The sequence below is a fragment of the Ascaphus truei genome, chromosome 11, assembly GCF_040206685.1.
Source record: "Ascaphus truei isolate aAscTru1 chromosome 11, aAscTru1.hap1, whole genome shotgun sequence".
Lineage (NCBI taxonomy): Eukaryota > Metazoa > Chordata > Amphibia > Anura > Ascaphidae > Ascaphus > Ascaphus truei.
Genome location: NC_134493.1, coordinates 35,764,777 through 35,779,153, shown reverse-complemented (window position 1 = coordinate 35,779,153; position 14,377 = coordinate 35,764,777). Strand labels below are relative to the sequence as shown.

The 14,377-nt window shown below is 45.0% G+C and overlaps 1 long non-coding RNA gene across 2 annotated transcripts in view; it reads left to right on the top strand.

Annotated features, from left to right (window-relative positions):
- The first annotated feature begins 11,044 nt into the window (after positions 1–11,044).
- LOC142462976 (uncharacterized) overlaps positions 11,045–14,377 on the top strand; it is a 14,633-nt gene continuing 11,300 nt past the window's right edge. For both annotated transcript variants that reach the window (XR_012787315.1, XR_012787316.1), the window contains exon 1: positions 11,045–11,533. This is a non-coding gene — a long non-coding RNA (uncharacterized LOC142462976). The remainder of the gene's footprint in view (positions 11,534–14,377) is intronic.

Here is a 14,377-nt window from a genome sequence, read left to right as displayed (position 1 = left end):
AATGAATTGTCCCTGAAAGGTCTGTCAGAATGCATAATCGTCCCATATTTCAGGGACGAAGGTCTGGCCAGCAGCGATGGGAGAAGGATGGCAGCGGTGTGGTGGCAGAAGGCATGGGATGGTGGCTGCGGAGGACCAAAGCAGAAGCGGCAGCAGAGGGCAGTGGTGGAGACTGCCCCTGCAGTATGACCTGGAAGTTGTAATTGACTTCCGGGTCATACCGCTTGGGGGAGGGGGTGTTCCACCACTTCCTTTGCTGACGCCACCATGGCCCTCTTCCACAGCCACCATCCGCCGCCATCCTTTTCCTCCTGTTGCTAAACTGTCGTCCCTGAATTGTCTGCCACCAGAACAGGCTCCACTCTTCAGTGAAGTGATGCGCAGTGCACTTTCAGTGAGTGGAATGCCTGAGGTGATGGGAGCTGTGAAGAGGAGGCCGGAGGGCTGAGAAGTGAAGGTGGGGATGTGAAAAGGGGGGGGGGGGAGGCTATGAGGAGGAAGAGGAGGCCGGAGGGCTGAAAGGTGAAGGGGGCTAAGAAGAGGAGGCCAGGGGGCTGGGAGGTGAAGGAAGCTGTGAAACGAGGGGGCTTTAGGGAAGAGGAGAAGGGGGGCTGTGAGGAGAAGAGCTGTGATGAGGAGGAGGCCGGGGGCTGAGAGCGTGAATGGGGGCTGGAGAAGGAGGGGTTTGTGAAGATCAGTGGGGCTATGAGTAGGAGAACAGGGCAGTGAGAAGATGGGGAGGTTTGGAGAGATTGAGGGGATGAGAGATGAAGAAGGGAGAGAAAGAGATGGGGAAGAGAGAGAATGGGGACAGAGAAATGTCTGGGTTTACATTTAATTTTCCTGCTGGATTTTGGCGTCCGGGCATCCCATATTTACAAAACTTAAATGTGGTGACCCTAGCTTCAACACTTTGTCTACTTAATGCATTTAGAACCGCTGAGATGTAAACAGAATCAGATGCTTTTTTATCATCTACGAATCCTAAACCAGAGTAGTAGATCGTATTCATTACTTCGGGGAAATCCCTTCTTGTACGACTTGGATGTGCTCCATGGTGTTGTATCCTCTGCAATAATCCGCTTGTTCTCTAGGCTGGGAGAAGTCCAGAGTCTGGTGCAGCCGATTAGTGAGCATCTTTGTAAAAATCTTGGAAGTGATTGGAAGTTGACCGATTGGTCTGTAGTTCTTGGGGTCTTTGTCTCCTTTCTTGTCGATGAGGATAACCACTGTTGTGGAATTTTCCTGTTCTTCAAGCCACATGTAAAGCATTTTGCAAAGATTTTCTCTGCTTCCCTCACTTACACAAACATGTCGTAGACACTTATAACTTGCCTGGGACGCCTCTAAATGAATTTCTGCAGAGAACAGAAAAAACGTGTGCTTGCACTCCCCAAAGAGGCAGAGCTGTCAGTTCCTGCTACGCTCTCCGAGATAGTGGCGCACAATTCTTTAAGTAGCGCTACACAGTGCGTTGTGGTGTGCGATCTGAAAGAACAAAGCGGTGGCTCACAGCTCTATCCCGGTAGCATACTGTATATAGCTATAGCCATACTCCTCTTGGAATGAAAATACTCCTCCAAAAAATGTTAGAGTAGTATTTTTACTCCGTAGGAAAAGAATCTAGCTCCGCCTCTGAGTGTAAGGGTCTACTCCAGTTTATTCATACCCCATTCTTTTACTCCCAGATGTTTTTAACTAGCAGAGCCACTCCAGGCTTTTACATTTGTCAGATGTATTTTTTTTTTTTAAAGCGCCTAAAAAATACAAAGCCTTCCATTTAATATGACGGATAATGTTGCTTTTTAAACGTCATCCAGTTCAGGGTTTAGAGTCTCCAGCGTCGATTTAACCCCTTCTCTCCCAGGTAGGCCAGCAATAAACATTTCTGCAAGGTTAACGGATATGAACTGACGGGACCTCTTCAGAAAACTGGAACCAGTGTGTGTTCATTCAAATCACAGCAATGCTCATTGGGAAAACAGAACTCCAATCATTTACATCTAAATGTTGGTTCTGGTTGATTTGAACACACAATCCCAGCAAGCTCTAACCCCAGAACCCACCACATCATATATATATATATATATATATATATATATATATATATATATATATATATATATATATAAATAAATAATCACCACACTTATTAAGGTTATGGTGGGTAAAAAAAGTGACTAAAACCCTCCACAGTAAAGCATAAAGCAACTGTAAATATTCCTGTATATTCATTTGCATGTCTTAGACAGGTCTGCAACCCTGTCTTTTATGGTAAAAGACAGGGTTGCAGACCTGTCTAAGACATGCAAATGAATATACAGGAATATTTACAGTTGCTATATATATATATCCCCCTGAGGAAGGTCCCATTCTGTAGGACCGAAACGTTGGGTTTCTGGATGTATTTTTGCTTTTACTACTACACTTTGATTTTCAACATTGAGTGCTGTCTCTTGTTTACCAATCCTTGGAATGGTAACGTATAACTATATATATATATATATATATATATATATATATATCTCTTCTTTTTTTTTTTAATCAAAAGGAGTGCTACTGGCCGTGGCCAAATGTGTAAAACAAAAGACAAAAATACCCAATGCTACATCCAATGTGACAGAAAATACATAGTAAAATACTTCAATTTGGTTTGTTTGTTCAGAATTATCAACACCTGCACAATATAAACTGCCCGTAATATAGAAAGTGGAAAGCGAGTGTGTGAATTTCCAGAGCAAAAAGTTCAGTTGCACTTTAAATATTGGGCACATTTAGCATTTAATGTACTTTGCGGGAAAGGAATGGATTCTGTTCAAGTTTGACATGGTACTTGCATTAAATATAAAAAACACAGCCTATTAACTTTTATATTTGTATTAATGTTGTTTTTCCCCCATCTGTTGGGAATGTCTTTTTTTGTCATTTCATAGCGCATTGCATTTTATGCCTCACATTTGCTTTACCCTGAGGAATTTTACTATGGTACATTAAAAATGTCAGGAGACTCCTTTGAGGGCTTTAACACATTTAAGTATATAGAGTTAGTTTGCAGAGCATCAGTGTTATTAAAGTTTATATATTTCACATTTCATATGGCTAATACTGTATATACAACTATTACTCTGACTTTCATTGTAAACCGTTTGTGGAAAAACTCTTCCCACTTCAAATTCACAAATGTAAGAGAACCACAGTCTTCTTTAGTGTTATTACTATCGTTATCACTATTTATATAATACATCAACATGTCAGCGTGCATTATGACAGAAGCTGGAATGCCATGTTGTATTGTATTGTATGTCTTTATTTATATAGCGCCAAAAGTGTACTCAGCGCTTCACAAAGAATACAGTACAGGGAGTTATAATTTTACAATAAGTGCAGCAAAATCAGACATTAGGAAAGGAAATCCCTGCCCCGAAGAGCTTACAATCTAAGAATGTTGACGTAGTAGTTGCATACATCCCTGCTCCCAAGAACTGACAATCTAAATCACCCTTAACCGCGAGTGGGCAGGGCTTCTGTAGAGAATCACGGGGCTTGTGTTGCCTTTTTGTTTTTATATATATTGTCTTTATGTTCAAGACTGCTGAGAACTAACAGGTGGTAGGATTAACAATGGGTATAAAACTATATATTGATGGAAAGGAGCCCAGGGACAAGTATAATAAAGGTCCCTGACCGTCCTTGCCTGGGACTCACCTGGACACCGGACCCCTGAGATACCTGGTATTAATGTACTGTGTAGCCCATTGCATCCCCCGTAACTGTGATTTATTTTATTCCTGTTGTGAAAATGTATTGAAAGTATAAAAATGTGGTTGGTTTAACAATAAAGCAGAGCCAGAGTATCGGGCCGCGCAGGGCTGAGACACCCCGTGTGCAGCCCGCATGTCCCGAGAAAATGGCTGCTGCTGAGACTGGACGGGGAGGAGAGGCGCAGGGGACAAAGGAGAGTGTGTCCAGGGGCGGAGATCTGGCCAGGGAACCATCTGCCCAAAAAGCAGAGCATGTGGTTGCCTCTTGCCTCCCCAGCCAGAGCAGCGCCAGCCCAGCCCGAGATATCCAGTCGGCCGGAGGAAGCCGTTGCCGAGCCTCTCTGGTATGCGCGGCTCCCATTGGCCATTTGTATTTCCCGCCACAAGCCCTTTAACTCTCTAAGCCCGCCCCCAGCTCTGATTGGCCAATGCAGACGAGCCCTTGCCTCCTGCTTGTTCGCCAGCCCCTCTACCATGATTTTCTATGGTAGTGGGAAAACTATGAACGGGGAACCCAATCAGCACTTCACAGTTCATTCTGATCCTGACGTTGAAGCTTTGTGCTCCGAGGCTGTGCCGGAGACACTTGAAAATGGGGCCAATAGCCTTACCAAATGGGAAAGTTAAAGTGCTTTGTGCTACGGGACTGTAGCTGTGCCGGAGAAGCGGGGAGCGGGACTTTTCAGCAGGAGATTTTAAAGTGTTCTGCAGGAAATTGTACAAGAGCAATCTGGATGGTCCCTGTCTCATCGGAGAGAGGAAGCAAGCACTGGGATAGCTTTAGCTGTGGCACTCAGCACCTAGATTGAGTACTGCTCATAGTGTGCTTTGTGCTGTGCTTGCTGGCTCCGGCTGGAATAAAAATTCTTTATTGAACTGCTTTGTCCTGTCTGGTGTTTTGATCCCGGGAGTTAAGTTCTTGTCTCCCGTGACATATATCTATTCATAAAATCCATCATAACCACTTACCCACCAGTTAAACAAAAGACTAGGGGCCTCATGCAGAGACAAGAAATAGGGGAGCGAACCCCTCGGGATACTGTGGCTACCAAAACCGTGGTGGTTCAATTTGTGCAAGTCCCTGGTAGCAAGAGGTGGACATCCTTTAAATTGTAAAGACAATAAGCAACCCAGATTTTGCCGTGCAGACTAAAGCAGGGCGGGGGGCTTTTAACCGGGGGAGATACCTGCGGGCACATCCAGGGAAATGCCCGAAAATAAACCCCAACCAGTAGCAATATGCCTCACCCACGCCCTGTGTCCCGGACTAAACCCAGCGGTCAGTACTCACGACTCCTTGTGTGAACTGCCAGAGTGCTGGTTGAGAGGTTGCTCAGCGGTCTGCTGTACGGTGGTGTCCTCGTGTGCTCCATTATTTAAAATTGGAGAGGGGAATAAAAAGTAGCTTTAATGGAGAGTTTTTTTCTCCATATGCAGAAAGGTCCGAAAACTGCATTTAGAATCCTGTCTGCATATGGAGAGTTTCAACCGGCGATATGAGCGCTGTTGAAACTTGTGGAAAAAAAATCGCGGTTTTTTTTCTCCCCCACCGGCCGCCGAGCGCCAGCTTCTTGCCAAATTTTTTTGGAGAAGCAAAATGTTGAAAATCGCGCTATTTTTTTGGCGCGAACAGCCGCTAGATGGCGATCGCGCCTCTCTGAATACGGCAGTTTTCAACACTGGAGAGATTTAGGTTCTCTCCAGCCGCGCGGCGAAATTTGCAAAAAAAAAAAATGGCGCTTTTTTTAAAACTCGCCAGTACCTGCCTTTCTACAGGCATTTTTCTCCAAAAAATGCCGCTATTCCCCTTACCGCTGCTCTCTGCATAGGCCCCTTAGTCTTGGACTTAGGCAGGCAAAGTTCACTGGTCTTAAAGCAGCAATACAGGTTTCCTTTATTGCTTTTTTTAAATATAGGATTGAAGCAGGGGATTTCCGGAGCTGAACTGCGTTTATTTGAGCTCCGGGGACCCCCTGCTTCCAGAGATACTTACCTCCGTAGCGGTGCTGTTATCTACACAGCCAGGGAACTGTGTAAATAGCTAAATGGTGGCGTTTAAATGTCCAGCGTTACGCAGGCCAATAGGAAGCCGTGATGTCATCCGGTGCGACTTCCTATAGGCCTGCATGACCGGGACATTTAAACTGCACAGAGATACCGGCACCCCTTACAGAGGTAAGTATCTCTGGAAGAAAGGGGTCGCCGGAGCTGAAATGGATGCAGATCATCTCCGGAGACCCCCTGCTTCCAACCTGTAATAACATTTAAAAGAATGAAACTTGTACTGCTGCTGCAAGCATGTATCATTAAAAAGAAAGATGGCTATTAATAACGGTAAGCTTCACGTTGCAACATCTCCCTGCTCACTGCCGAGGCGCTCCGCATCGTTATGGGGCTCTCACGTGGGAAGTTTATGATAGAAGTCCCTGGTACCTGTATTGGGCTCCGAGGACGCGGATTTGTTTACAGGATGTCTTATCATTTATTGGTGCAGGATAAAAATGATATACGTGGCACTGCACGTGAACTTTTCAGACCGAACAGGATCCTTCTTCATTTGCATTTGAATGCGGCATTAAAAGCTTGTGCTTAACTGCATATATACATATTTTTTATATTGGAGACACAAATAACTAAAGACAACGTCACCTACAGTACATCATCATTACAATCAACATACGGTAGAATTGTAGCCGCCGTATTATTCCCAGGGAATTGTTGCTACGTTGTAGTAACTTTTCTTCCACTTACTTCCAAATCCACTGTCTGCATGAACACTTTCCGCTTATCAAATTCAACCCATTGGGAGCTATGCAAATGTAGTATGTAGCGCACTATTTGGGAGTGGGGGGCTGCGTGTTAGGGGGTAAAGATATGTGTGTGTTTTGAGGAAGTCAGCGTGTGTTTATACTGGGGGTTATTTGGGAAAGGGGTGTGTGTATATGTATGTTTCAGGGAATGGAATTTGCATATATGTAAGATATTGTGAATACTATAATAAATGTGTATTATTACCAAGCTTCTTGCGTACACCAGCCTTCACTATCATGGTTATGGAGTTTATCCCCGCGATGGAAGAACCACTGTTTTAGTGGCCGAAAATGCGCGCTCGTGCACACACACACACATACACACACACACTTTCAAAAGTCTCTTCTTCAATCAGATAAACGGGAACAATATAATAATTTAGCCGTGACAGAATCAAACTGCAGGACATGTATAATTTAAACTGTAAGGTTTGTGCAAGTTTAGTCCTGTCTGCCAAGAACCTGGTGTCAAACGTATTGAACTTGTGGTATAATCCACTCCAGCCGCCAGAACACACCCTTGTTCCTAAAACGAATAATATAGGCCTAGAGGAAGAGAAAGATCTGTATTGTAAATGGTTTTAATAAGCAAACAGAAAACAGCATAACCATTACACATATGGAAAGAGAAAGCGAAGGGCGGGCTTTGGAATCAATTTAAAGGAGCCAGGGTCACCAATGGAAAGGTTCAACCTCACCCGGAGATTATAGGCAACACCTGCATTAATTATTAGGGTGTTTGAAGTACAGGCGGTCCTCGGTTATCCGACGCAATGCGTTACTCAAAATGGCGTCGGATAGCGAAGCGTCGTAAAGCGAAACCCGTTTTCCCATAGGAACACAGTTTAAATTAAACGTTCCGTTCCTGAAGGCATTTTTAATGCTAAAATACACAGAAAATGTTACTCAAGCAATAAGATATGCAGCACACACATAGATTATGATGTAAACATTATATTTATTGATTACAGAACTGTAAAATAAAACTATAAAAATAAAACTATGCTGTATTCTGTACAGAAATGTACACGAGCAAAAAAAAAAACACATCAATTATTGGAGGAAGATGATGGGGGGGAATCTTCAATAGACAACGGACTTTTTGGAGGTGATGTAGGTGCGGTTGAAGGTTTCGGCCTCTTGAAGAACCTCTTCATTGAAGTCTGGACAGATCCTTTCCTTTTCTGCGTGTAGATCTCTCTATAGCAGCTGATTTGGTTAGACACCCCACGACTGACTGTTGAACTCCGTTCAATGTTAGGGTCATTGTCCTCAAATATGGCCAGTGCGCTATCAATGTGCTTGAATGCCGCAGCCAACATTTTGCTAGACAAAGATTTACGTGGCTGTGGCTGTGCCACATCAGCAGATTGGTGGGCCTCCTCTTCAGCAATTTTTTGCTCCTCTAATTGCATGAGGTCTTCATTGCTCAACTCGTTAGAATGTGAGGCGAGCAACTCCTCAATATCCTCGGTTTCCACCTCCAAGTTGAGATCTCTGGCCATTTGCACAACAGTTTCTGTAACTTCTGCAACAGTCTCTGTAAGGCCTTGGACATCAGACACAAAATCCGGGCACAAATTACGCCAAACTCCGTTTAGATTGGATTGTTTCACCTCATTCCATGCCTCTCCGATGTTTCTCACTGCATGAAGAATGTTGTAACCCTTCCAAAATTCTTTTAGGGTTGGACCACCTTCCACATCGGTTGCTCTGATGGCCTGGGCAAATGTTCGCCTAAGATAGTAGGCCTTGAAGGAAGCGATAACACCCTGGTCCATCGTCTGTATCAGTGAGGTGGTGTTGGGGGGCATGAACACCACCATGATGTTTGGATGATGGTCATCCAGGTACACGGGATGGCCAGGAGCATTGTCCAGGAGCAGCAACGAGGTTGAAATCGAGGTTCTGGTTCATGCAATATAATTGCACAGTCGGAACAAATTGATGCTGGAACCAGTCCTCAAAAAGGCTCCCTGTTACCCATGCTTTACGGTTGGACTTCCAAATCACTGGAAGTGTGTGCTTTGCATAACCCTTGAATGCCCTAGGGTTTTCTGCATGATAAACAAGCAAAGGTTTTAGCTTGAAATCACCTGCAGCATTTGAACCAAGCAGAAGAGTCAGCCTGTCCTTTGCAACTTTAAACCCGGGCATAGATTTTTCCTCTCTTGCAATGTAGCTTCTACTGGGCATTTTCTTCCAGTAGAGCCCAGTCTCATCAACATTGAACACTTGACGTGCGCAATAGCCACCGTCCTCTATAATTTTGGCCAATGTAACAGGGAAGGTTTTAGCTGCCTCCTCATCAGCACTAGCAGCTTCACCGGTCACTTTAATGTTATGCAAGTTTGCCCTCTCTTTAAACCGCATAAACCAGCCCTTACTTGCAGTGAACGTTTCCTCAGTGGCCCCTTCTCCATGCTGTTGCTTAATGTCCTCATACAGACTCAAAGCCTTGGCCTGAATTAAGGCTAAACTAATGGGCACATGACGCTGGGATTGATCTTCCAGCCATATGATGAGGAGTTTTTTCCACCTCAGCAATATGACCAGCACGTTGCCTTATTGTCGTACCTTGCATAGGTGCTGAGCCCTTGATCTGTTCCAGGATTCTTGCCTTGTCTTTTATTATAGTCACAATAGTTGTGCGAGGTATATCCAAGGAACGTCCAATTTCTGTGTTCGTCTCTCCTTTCTCAGAGCGCTTTATGATGTTGTGCTTGGTCTCCAAAGTTATAGATTTTCTATTCCTTTTTGGAGTAACAGCACTTTGCTTTTTGCTTTGATCAGCCATGGTTTAGGGCCTAAAATACACCACCAAACCTTCACACAGACTGTTCAGAATGATCTCCTTAGCCTGCAGCCGTCTGGTTGTTCATTTGTAGCAATTTTTTAAAGCGTCGTAAGAGCGTCGGATAAGCCGTTCGGGCGTCGTAAAACGGGCCATAGGGATGCATTGACAAGCGTCGGATAAGCCGTTCGTCGTAAAACGAAGCGTCGTAAAACGAGGACCGCCTGTATACCATCATTACCATGGCCGTTATTCAGCACTGAATTTGCATTTGTAGTTAGAACTCTATAGACTCAAAGCAAATGGTGAGATGGGTTACAATACTGTCCATGCACTATATTACACCTATTCAGATTTTGGTTGCAGTAGAAAAGCTTATATGTGCAACTCCAGGAAATTACTACTATCTGCAGCAAGTGCCTGTGTATGAAGGCTTCGCACTGTACAAAGGGCCTCATGCAGAGAGCAGCGCTATTTACAATCTCGCCATTTTCCGGAGAAAATCGCGCTAAAAACAGCTGAAAATGGCGAGGTAGGAAAAAAGCGCCATTTTTTTTTTCTATTTGAAAATCTCGCCGCGCGGCTGGCGAGAAACTACATCTCGCCAGTCTGAAAAATATCCGAATTCAGAAAGGCGCGCTCGCCATCTAGCGGCTGTTTTTGGCGCGATTTTCTCCAATTTTCTCCGCCAACTAAAGTTGGCAAGAAGCAGGAGCTCGCCGGCTATAGGGAAACAAAAAAAAAATGCGCGATTTTTTTTTTTCCCTTTCAGCTGCGCGCATCTCCTCATTTACAATTCTCCACATGCAGTAATGCTAAAAATAGCGGATTTCGCCCATTTCTGCATATGGAGAATAAAACTCTCCATTAAATCTAGTTTTTCTAAAACTCTCCAATTATTTCTACCGCTGCTCTCTGCATAGGCCCCAAAGTCTCTTAAGCAAGAGTAGAATCAGGCGCATAATAATTGAATGTTGGGTAAAGACAAGAAAACAACTACCATACAGAATTTAGCACAGATTAGCATTACTCAATAGCTCACGGAAAGCCAACACCAGTCCTGTAGGATCACTAACAAGTCCCTGCTTGAGCACAGGTGGCTTCATCAGTCCCTCCTTCGGCACAGGTGGCTCAATCAGTCCCTGGTTCAGCACATGTGGCTCAGTCTTTGACTGTGCCACCTGTGCTGAAGCAGGGATATCCTTAAAACCTGACCTCTTGGTGACCCTTAAAGACTGGAGTTGGCCACCCCTGTATTAGCTAGTTTTATTACCTCTGAAGTAAAGTATTCTATCCTTCAAGGTACAGCTGACTTACAAAACTGCTTGGCTAATGATAAAACTTAACTTGTAATATAAATAACTCTAATACATTAAAAAAAAAAAAAAAAAAAAACTTGAAAGAATCTGAACCCCACTATATTTATATCGCCAGACCCCTTCCTCCCCCTGGTCCTGTCTCCGCACACCAACGTTGTTCCCCTGCGCCTACCTCCCACCCCGGGCAGCAGCCACGGGGACCGGGCGCAGAGGGGTGGGGGGGAGGCGCCGCAAATGCTGCCTGTGGACCCGCTCCCCCCGTGGGACAGAGGGGAAGCGCCATGGCGAGCCCATGCTTGCCAACCCGGCTCCCACCGTGCCTACCTCCCTCCCCGGGCAGCAGCCACGGAGACCGGGGGCAGGAGGGAAGTGCCGTAAGTGCTGCCTGTGGACCCGCTCCCCCTACTCCCAACATGGGATGGAGGGGAAGCGCCATGGCGAGCCCGTGCCTGCCAACCCGGCTCCCACCGTGCCTACCTCCCTCCCCGGGCAGCAGCCACGGAGACCGGGGGCAGGGGGCAGGAGGGAAGTGCCGTAAGTGCTGCCTGTGGACCCGCTCCCCCCACTCCCAACATGGGACAGAGGGGAAGCGCCATGGCGAGCCCGCGCCCGCCAACCCGGCTCGCCCTGCACCAGCCTCCTGGACCAGGGGGGGGGGGAAACGAAAGGCTCCCGTGGGAATTAGCCCACCAGTTGCGCCCCCCCAAGCCTACCACCCGCCCGGCAGCAGCCGTGGGGATTGGAGGCGTGGGGGGGGGGGGGATGGAAGCGAGGCAACAAACAATGGACGGACCTTCCTCTGAAGCTTCTGGCGGGTAGCGAACAGGGAAGCAGCACCCACCCATCAAGGTCAGTCACCCTCTTTCCCGGTCAGTCACCCACCCAAGCATTCACCCACCCAGGCAGTCAGTCACCCCTACAGGTAGTCAGTCACCCAAGCAGTCAGTCACCCACCCAGGCAGTCAGTCACCCACCCAGGCAGTAAACCCACCAACCCTGGCAGTCACCCAGGCAGTCAGTCACCCACCCAGTCAGTCAACCCACCCACCCAGACTAGTCGCACACACACTCAATTCTTATTAGGAATTTATTCCATTTTTTTAAGTGGGGGCGGGTATAGGGGCTGGGCTATGTGGCGAGTAGATTTTTTGGTTCGGCGACTAGAATTTGGTGTGATTTGTCAAGCACTGTGTATATATATATATATATATATATATATATATATATATATATGTACATATACATATATATATATATATATATATATATATATATATATATATATATATCCCTTGCTGCAGTGGAAGTGCTGTGTGCTGGGTGATAATGGGGAAAGGCGGGGTTGCAGACCTGCCTAAGACATGCAGATGAGCATACAGTTGTATTTACATTATATATATATATATTCTTTATTGGCTATATATATATATATATATATATATATATATATATAGCCAATAAAGAATATCACTTGTGAGCACATTCACATGTCTTTGACAGGTCTACAACCCAGCCTTTCAACCATTATCACCTAGCATACAGTGCTTCCACTGCAGCAAGGGATTCTGGGAAATTACATGCAAATGAGCACACAATGTGTCACCTTTTGCCTGGAATATCCATTCACATGGAGCCCATTTAAGCAGATGCATTGCCGTTCACACAGCTTTTAAGCACAGCATGGGACTAGCAAAGCAAGTACAAATATATATATAGTGATGGTCTCCACTGTTATTGCGTCCTTCCTGGGGTCCTACTAAACTGTATTTGAACTATGAATTCCTTCTGTATTAACCAGACACAAAATTATTTATGGAGAGTAAAAAAGTGCCCAAAACCCTCCCCGTACAGTGTACAGCAAATGAAAATCTCACTTGTGAGCTCTTTCACATGTCTCAGACAAGTCTTCAACCCTGTCTTTCCCCATTATCTCGCCACTGCAGCCAGGGATTGTGGGTAATGATATGCAAATGAGTACTCTGTGTGTCACTTTTTGCTTCTTGTCCATTTTAGGCCTGCCGCATTACAAAGCTTTTCAGCTCAGCCTGGGTTAAAGTGCAGAGCCAGTAACCCTACTCACAGACAGCTCTTTAAACCTTTTGGGTCTTATCAGTGTGAGTTTGGTTACTGGCCATGCAACGTGAAGCTGGGAGTGGTTACATGGAATAATCTTAAAGAGGCTAGCAGTAAATGTGGTTCCAAAACACATTATTAAACTCATTTGTATAACATATTTACATGCACTAGAGATGAAGATTGTTGAACAGGTTTACTCCAGAAATGTTTTCTTTACAATCTAATCTTCAAAGAAAGGGTACATCACAAGATATTATAAACTACTTCCAAGTATAGAAGAATGATACACACAACAATCCACACTCCGGTGGGAGAGGACTAGTTTGCAAATCTAGATAAAGGCAGGTTTAATACCTAGAGAGCTGTCTCTGTAAGTCTCCCAACATTCCACTTAGATTGTAAGCTCTCCGGGGCAGGGATTTCCTTTCCTATTGTCTGACTTTGCTGCGCTTATTGTATTATTATAATTCCCTGTTCTGTATTGTCTTTAGCCCCATCATATCCCGAACATGCAGATGGATTGATCAAAACCTTGAACTCCATTCTTTGCAAATGCTCACATCATCTTAGCATTTGCAAATTGATTTGGAGCTAAATAAATAAATGCAGTCAATGTAGAACTAGAAAAACAAAGAGCAGACATTGACGTATGGAATAAGCTAACAGCTTTTAAGAAGTAGGAACAGAAACTACAAAACAATATCGATAGGTTCGTGGGGGGAATTTAAAGACAGAAAACAAAGGAAAGGGGCTTCAAGGAAGGCAAAATATACAGACGCCCCTATCTCCCACGCAGACACAGGGTTCAGAGCATGAATGAAGCATTCACTGATTGGGAAAGTTCCTATACTAAACATACACGTACTCTGACACAGAGATTTCAGAAAAACATACAATCAATTCCCTTCAATTTGCACAACTCCTCTGTCCTCCACCTCCTCGTTTTTTAGAGTAGCGCCTCTCCGGCAATCAGAACTCTATGGGAGAGGAAAGACTAGATGGAGGAAGGGGGGGGGGGCTAGGAGATAGATTTGGGGATATCATCCCAGCAGAAACAGAAAAGCGCTGTGTAGATCCACCAATCCATAACAGAAGAGACTACTCGGGTTATGAACCTCACTGATATACCCCTCTCAGTGTCCAACACAGGAAAATGCTTTTGTATTGTATTGTATGTCTTTTAAGGGGTCTCTCTTTTTCCCCTAAAGCATTTTTTTTATATATCTTTGAGTGCATCAAAGATATCAATTTGGTTGCTCGCAAACTGCTGCGTCACAAATATTTCACTAGGAGGGACAAAGTTCTCCTTAAGAATATGGGAATCAAAAAAATGAGTCCAAAGACCATGATCATTTAAATTTCCTAATCTCTCTCTTAGAGGATAATGAAAGAACACCTGGCCAATGCCCTTTCACCCATCTCAAAGCACAGAGTCGGTTTACCCTAAATATGGAGGCTAGTGCCAATATTAAGACTGTTAGAAGGCTATTAATGAAGGATTTAGAACAGGCATGTCAAACATGCGGCCCGCGGGCCGCATGCGGCCCCCAATGGATATTTTTGCGGCCCGCTCACAACCAGCGCGGCGGGGGTCGTGTGTGTCGGCGAGCGCGTGGG